The 7985-nt window shown below is 47.9% G+C and overlaps 1 long non-coding RNA gene across 1 annotated transcript; it reads left to right on the top strand.

Annotated features, from left to right (window-relative positions):
- Positions 1-2157: 2157 nt before the first annotated feature.
- LOC146592505 (uncharacterized) lies at positions 2158-6937 on the top strand. The gene is made up of 2 exons (XR_014896584.1): positions 2158-5244; positions 6679-6937. It is a non-coding gene; the product is annotated as an uncharacterized LOC146592505 (long non-coding RNA).
- Positions 6938-7985: the final 1048 nt, after the last annotated feature.

Genomic DNA, 7985 nt, shown 5'->3' with positions numbered 1-7985 from the left:
GGGCGGCAGTAACCTGCACCACCTTAGCCGAGGCGCTACAGGGGATCAGCCCAAGGAGCTGCTGCAACGCCGATGGTGGGGAGGGGCGTTCTGTGGGTCGGGCTGCTGCTGGACACTGGTGATCTAGGCACGTCCTCCCCTGCTCCGGCCAGCAGCAGTCAGAGCAAGCCCAGGCTGCGTGAGTGAGAACTGCCAAAGTGAAACATTTTCTCCCATGCAGGGAGCAATGAGGCGCCTCATCACTTTTCCTACCTAATGTTAATTAAGCATATGGCAGGAATTGAGATGCTGGCTGTCCCAGGAGGCTTGGATTAGTTAAACAGATGCTGGCTGGGAGTTTATGTCCAGTATCTGTGCGTATCTCCTGCACTGGAAAGGATGGACTGCATGGAAGCTCCTTCACAAACTTAGCTCCAATCAGGGAAGAAAAAGCAGGTTTATTTCTCTTAATGTTGGGCTGCCTTACTGCAGCCACCTTCATTGTGAGTGGCTTCCCAGTAAAGCTCAGTGTGCTGAATAAGGTAGAGATGGAAATGGGATGTGCAATGGCAAAGGGCTTTCTGAGGAACAGTAAAAACAAGTAAAGGAAATGCTTCCAACTGGGATTTAAGAAAGGATGCAGCCAGTTAATCAGGTAGAGAGCAGGAGCTGTGAAGAAGACATGAGCACAGTGCTAGGAGAGGATTTCTCTCCATCTAGTCACTGTGGTAGCTTCTTCAACTACCCGATGGCAGGCAGGAGTGCAGACCGGGTGCACAGCCCCCAGAAAATGTGGGATGCAAAGCTGGAGCTCCAGTGGGAGCACGTGTATTTGTGGCTGTCCCTTCACGTAATGGCCCTCCCCGTGGGCGGCTTCCAGCTGTTGCGACAGACGGGGCTCTCGCTGCAAACCAGGCAGYGAGTGCCAGCACTCGGGCGATGCAGGCAGAGGTGGTATGGGTGGGAGCAAGGGAGCTGCTTGGAGTGAGGCAGAGAGGGGAGGACTGCTCACAGCTCTGGGAAGGTGTGTGTCRCCAGGGAGCTCCTGCCACAGCCCAGAAAAGGGGCTCCTGAGGAGCAGTGTTTGGAAAGGCTTGGTCAGGATTGCTTTAAAAAAAAAAGTGCAAAGATGCAGAATGCAAGAGGACTGGATGGGGGCTGTCTGCCCCAGTGATGCTGCCTTTCACAGCACGCTGGGATCTGAAGCCCAGTGACCATCAGATCCAGCTGGATGTGAGATCAGCAGGACCGTGAGTTGTCTTACACCTCTACTGAGGATTGACATAAGACCTGAAGACTAGATGTGGCTATAAGCCCCGCTGATAGTTGTCATCTCCCTGACRCAGTGGGATGAAGGCTGGACTGAATGGAGATGAGTATTCACTGCTGAGGAACTTGGCTCTCTGGGGCTTTCTTGTCCTCTTCTGACACAAGTGCCAGCAGAGTATGAGGTGGTTGGTCTGAGCTGTGCAAATTGGGACTARTTAGAAGATAAATTGCTTTTCTGCATCTCCTGTTCACGGAGCCAGCTTGATCACTCCTCGTGTGCATTTTGCTGCCCACCCTGCTTTGAGCCTGCAGTTGGATGCCCTGGTTTGACCCCACCTCAACAAAGTACTTAGACATGATGAGCTTGTGCCTGTGCTTTCTTCAAGCTGAAAGAGCTGGCAGTGCTTGCGGTGTTGCTGCCGGGACTTAGGGTACTGCAGGGGCTCTTTCTGCTGATGTCCGTGAACCCTATGGGCTCAGTCTGTCTGCGTGGATATGGACGCGTGGAAAGCAGCTGAAGTGAAGGCAGGGCTCGTCCAGGCCACACTGTTACACAGGCAGAGCATAAGCGAACGCTGCATTGACGGAGGCCTTCACGTGCGTTGCAGGTCTGCAGGCGTGGCTGCGAGGAGGAACGCCGGGGGCCTGGACGCGGCACGGTGGGTTTCTGCAGTGAGCCGCGGGCCCTGCGGTGCGCCGAGGGCCCCTCCTTTCCACGGTCACGTATTCGACCCCGTGCTTGGCTTGTTCTGTGAAGTCCAGAGCCTGACCTGAATTCGAAGTAGTTGTTTTAAAGGGGCGGGGGGAGGGGGGATGACTTACTCCTCCGTTTGGCATTGCCGCAGGTTCCCTGCGAGACCTTGTGCAAGCCCCCAGCTTGCATATGTTCTGCTCCCTTTAAAAGGGGCAGGGAAGTAGAGGTAGTTCTGTCCTGGTGGCTTTGCAAGGCTCGAAGGACAGCACCATCTCAAGAGCGAAGACCGTTCCTTGCATCTCCGGCTTGCTGGGTGTACTCAGGGTGAACACGTGCTCCTCGCCTCCGGACCCTGCAGCAGTGGCTGCGCTGGGAGCAAGCGGGGGGCCGTGCCGCCGACTTGGCTGCCTGCRGATACTTTACTTCAGGTGATGTGAGAAGGGACCCAGCAGGACTTTCAGGTGCTGGGCTGAGTTTCTATGCCTGACGGCTAGAAAGGCTGGGTTCGTCTGCCCAGAAGTGACAGGCAGAGGAAATGTAAGGCTTTCCCCTCAGCTGTTCCGCATAAATATGTGGTTTGTTGTTCATTAAACAGGCAGTGCTTAAAGGGCATTCTGCTGAATTGTATCCTGCAAAACAAATTATCCATGTAAAATGCAACTGTTGGAGTTGCTGGTGCTGTGAGTGGGCTGGAAGGAGCTCTAAGTACAAAGTATTAGTGCTAGAGGTAGAACAGCTTCTCCTAGCGCAAACCTATCCCTGGTGCACTGTCAGTGCACTCGCATCGGATAATTCACAGTCCTGTTTTTTTTATCCTGAGAACTCCTGGCTCAGCTTTTTTTCTCCATCAGCTCATAATTTTACAAGATGAAATTCTGCTGTGTTAATACGTAATATAGCCCTAATCAGTTGGTTGTTAAGAACCATTTGGAGCTGGTGTTTTGGACAGTCGGTCTGAGGGGGCTGCTGGTATGTTTGCTGTGTTGTTGTCCGGTGTTAGCCCTCCCGCTGCATTCAGTAAGGGCTTCTATTAATTTCAGTGGAAATCTGCATTTCAGGCGAAGAGTGACTTAATCTTTAAAAGGGATCTTAATCCATTTACTTAGCCTGTCTTGCAATGCTCAGCGTTTTTTCCTTGTCAAGAGCAGACTGCATTCCTAACCTTGATGTGTCGCTTTCCAGTTGGTTTAATATTTGGGTGAGAGTAAAAAGGAAATGTTTTTCAAAGATTAAAGGAATCCATGCTGCTAAGGTATGTGAGTGTGAGATGTGCATGTATAAAAAAAGATGTAAGAGAAAGAATTAAAGTGTTTTTGATGGTGAAAGAAAAAGATGAAATAAAAACAGGAGATGACTAAACAAAGCAAGAACAGGAAGAGATAAATCCTTCTAAAGGGGTGTAAATGGGTTATTATGAGGGAAGAGGAAATGGGACTGAAAGGTGATTTAGTGTAAACTTAAATGCAAAACAAAAATAGGACTCCTGTTAGTCTGACTGTAAATGTCCTCCCAGGGGCCTGAGGGCAGCCAGGGAAAACACGGGCACATATAGCTGTGATGAAAACAGGAGACCTAGTCCCTACCTCTAGCTCAGACTAGAAACCCTTCATCTTCAAGGCCGCTGCATTTGATCTGGCTCAGCTCAGAAGGGATGGAAAGCTGTTGCCAGTAACCTGCGCGCTGTGTCTGGGGGGCTTTGGGTCGGACCCACAAAACAAAGGTGCTGCGGTCGGCACTACCTGGTGGCTTGTGGCGCCCACGGGGATCTCGCACGGCTCGYGGGACCTCGATGCCAGTGGGAAGTCTCGACTCGGGCCCTGCTCGCGCCGCGTCAGGGCTACCTGCTCTCTCCGCGACGTTCTTCCCTGGGCGGCCAAATCGCCGCGCGGGACGAGCGCGCACGGACGCGYGCACGTGCGGGCTGTCAGCCCCGAAGCCATTTGCTCGCTTTCCTTTTAATCAAAACCTTCTTCTAGAGGATTTTCTTCTCTGTTTGGTGACGAAGCGAGACTTCACATGCCTTCCCGCGGGTGGTAAGTGGGTCAGCGAGTTGTCGTGTTTGTGGCAGCTCTCACGTGGGACGAGCTCGGCGCGGAGCGCTGAGCCCTGGCAGGAAAATGCCAATTAAGAGGTCGTAGCGCGGGAGCGATATTGTCTGAGCAGAAAGCGCCTCGCATCTGGGTCTGTGACAACTTTCACGTGCAAAGGGAATAACGAGGAATTATTAAATTTAATGCTGATCCAAAGTAGCTAGTGCTTTGTTTCAAATGTTTATTCTCAGACAGGCCTCCGCTGGGGGAAGGAAAGCTCACCCCGTTTCACAGATAAGTAAGTGGGGAGTAGAGAAGGTGAGTCACACCGGGAGCCTGTGCCAGCGTGGGATTAGCACCGCTCAGGAGTTCAGTACTCGGATCTCACTTTGTGTTGATCCCTGTTCTTTATCTTTGTGCCAGGAGCAATCCAGCCTTTTCCTTAGCACCAGACAAGTCTTTGGGTGGTGTGTGTGTGTGTGTGTGTGTGTGTGTGTGTGTGAGAGTGAGAGATAGGAGAGGGCGCTGAGAGAGAGCTAGTGTTGTGTAGAGTCAGGTGAAGTTTTGCTGCCCCTTATCCATGTGAGTAATCCAGATGGGACAAGCATGAAAAGGAAATGTGCTTTTGCAGGTCTGCATGGCAGCCTGCTGCCTCTGGAAAAGCAACCAAGGGGCAGCCAGGATTTGATTTCAGACCTCTGCTATCATGGGCAATGACATTGTTATAACGTCATTCATAAATGGACACATTTCACTTGGGTGCACCCAGCYCCTCTGATTCCTGTACAGACATTGTGCAAAAGACCCTTGAGGGAAAAGCAGGTGTCTCAGGTATGTTGAATGTTTCTCCTGAGATAAAATAGCCTCTCTCCCTCCCATCCTATCCCTCTGCCTTTTGCTGGTTCTGTTTTACTGATGTGTTCTTGTTCAGAAGAGTAGTATGCTTTTGAAAGATAGATAGAACATCCATGCATTCCACTTTTTAAAAATTTCTGCCCTTATTTTAAACACAGCTTCCTGTGCCCTAACTACAGCTGTCCATAAGCTGATCTCCTGATTCACCTTGTGAGTGGATCGTATTTTCTTGCACATGTATAGGYACACACCTACTTGTAACAACTAGACCATTTCTCAACGAGCAGGGAGAAGCGTATTTTGCAGATGGACAGATCAGTGCTGCTTCACTGGAAAGAGTATCATCTTGGAGGACAGATGTTCTTACCTCTCTGCCTGCACTAGTCCTGCCTGTGTGAGGCTCTGTGTGCCAGATGGGTAAGTAAATGCAGATCTTAAACAAATGAAAGTGTAGTAAGAAGTATCTTTATTAAGTACATTATTTATAAGGATGATGCCAACTGCTGTTAAACCACAAATAGTCCTTGTCAAACACTCAGTAGTGATGGTAAGACCTCTTCAGGTGGGGTTACTGCTGTCTCCTTCAATTCTGTCTGAGGATCAGCAGTGCCAGATTTAGAGAGTCCTTCCTGCATCCCYGGATATTAATCCCCCAAGGACTGGTTTAGAAATAGTACGGTCATTATTACCTAATGGTAACTTTGGAGAAACTGAGATATCCGTGCAGGTCTGATTCTGCAAGACAACCTGGATCTGGTTGCCCTCAAGGTATCCTCATATGTCTTTGGGTTTCCTGAGCAGTCCCAGGCAATGGAAGGTAAAGATCTTTCAGAGGTAGTGCTARAACTAGTGCAATTTGAGGTACCTGAGAAAGATGATGCACTGCACAGTATAATCAAGAGGAGCCAACTTTGGACAGATTTAGAGAAGTGAGATGCTGTGAGACTATAAAACAGATGGAAAAAAAATCCATCGAGTGACAGTATTTTATCAGAGAGCGGGGTAAGTATTTAAAATACTATACGCAGTACTGATAAATGTTAAGAGACCTAAAGGGAAAGTTATCAGAATGGTGCCTTACTGTCTACTATTTAAAGTTTAAAGAAACTGTCTGAGTTATAATCTATTATTTTGACCTTTTCCCTAATGAAAATGAAGCTTATGTTAGTCAGTCTGCCTGCATTCATTCAGTTGGTCTTTCATTCAAAAGGGCCGGGCCCCTCCTTTTAACCTCTTAGCATTTAGAGGGGAGGAAGAAAATCTCAGGTTTCATGAGAAGTAGAGGGGAGAAATCGGCATTGCCCAACCTCAAGAGAGAGGTGGGGGGGAACTCGGGCATGCCGCAATCCCTTTGACCAGCCCACCTGCACACGCACAGCCCGCACACACAGCTCWCAGCTCCGGACTAGCCACGCTCCTGCTGCCTCCCCTGAAGGGAGGAGTGTCACAGGATACATAAAGGAAGGTAGCGCTGCCGAGATAGCTGTGGGGATTACAGGAACAAAGGACRCAAATCTGTAGGAAACCAGGCCTCATTAGTTCTGCTACACATGGAACAATTTGCTTATCTTAAAAATATAGGTGCAAACTATTTTAATGTCTCTCCAGGGGACTAGGGAAATGATCATGTAATAACAGAAAAAAAACCACAAAACATTAACGCTGCTTAAATGTCAGAGGAATTTATTTCTATACAGAGAAACTTCCTGTTTTACAAGAGGAAAAAAAAAAAGACTCAACATGTTATCTGTTCTTTTCATGCTGAGGAAGTCTGAAGTTGCATGTACTGTTCACTTTTGAAGCTTGCACCAAAAGAGARAGTAAGACTTACACTTTGTTATTTTTGTCTAGGAGAAGAAATGAAAATTTTTTAAAAGAAAAAGCAGGTTGYACCTCAGCATTTATGTATCTTCAAATAGCCAAATGCTGATCCTGAAATCAGCAGAAGTAATCATCTATAAAAACCCATCCAGTTACACTGTAGTAGAAGGCGATACCRAGCAATCTGCCAGGCAAAGGCCTCTCTATTGTAATATTCAAAAGAATGAATTCACATCAAATGTGTGATATATAAAAGTTAATTCCTTAATAAAGCTAAATGAAATATAAATAGTATTTACTGTAATTCAGTTAACTTAGAATATACTTGTTCAGTTTTTATCTTTTTTTGCTCAAAATGGAATCTGATAGGATTTTAAACAATAGAGATGAAACTCTCCAGTCTCCAAGAAACCTTTGCCCATGGTTTTAACAGATCCAGCTGATCTATGAAAATCAGTGTTGGGAGACCACAAAATGAGGTAAGGGCRAATGAATGGAGTCCTGGTTGCACAACTGAGTAAGGAGGACAGTGAGCGTCTCTCCTCCTAGAACACACACATATTAATGTAGGGGCAAGACAGCCATATTACGCTAAGCAGAGCCGTTCTGTCCCTGCCGTGGGTAGTACTTAGCCAGCTAGGGCTGTCAAGAGATTACCTACTCCCTAGGGGGTGGGGGGGCGGTGAGAACTAAGGTAATCTGTAARCTGGTTTGTAGTCACCTGCTTTTTGGTTTATACAAAGCTGCCCTGCTTCTAAGCACGAATATCCCCAGCTTTCTCTGACATCTGTGCAGTCTGTTCCACTTTCTACATTCAACCTACACCGACTTTTTTTCATACAAAACAGCAGTCGCCCATCACTCTGGAGCCTGATGGCTGAAATGATTTTTATCAGCAGTGCTATGTTATTTGGAGCAGGATTGCCCAAGACTCTGGAGAGAGCCATTCCTGCACTAAACCCCTCATTTTACAGGCAGCCACAATAAAGGGCATGAATCATTTTAGGAAGCTGCGAGTGAAACAGASCCGTTTCTCCCATGTACAATTCTTCCATGTGAGCTGTTTTGATGGCTCAGGTTATGTATTTTCTTAGAGGTGGCAGTATTACATCACCTTATGGAGGTCAGCAGATTTCTGTGGTGCAGAGGCCCTGGATGAGGATGTTTGAAGGGAAATGAGTTTCCTACAACCAACACAAGAGAAGCAATCGTAAGTCTGCTGAGGAAAACATCTGTCAAACACGATACGGTCAAGAGTACAGGCAGAAGGTGTTTGTTCCCTCTTTGCACCGCAGCAAGGGGCCAAAAATTTACAGCTCCTCAACTCACTCCCCCTA

This window comes from Rhea americana, unplaced genomic scaffold (genome assembly GCF_003343005.1).
Source record: "Rhea americana isolate MKP2758 unplaced genomic scaffold, rheAme1 scaffold_33, whole genome shotgun sequence".
Taxonomy (NCBI): Eukaryota; Metazoa; Chordata; class Aves; order Rheiformes; family Rheidae; genus Rhea; species Rhea americana.
Note: the sequence above shows the minus strand (reverse complement) of the source record. Positions and strands in the feature narration are given on the sequence as shown.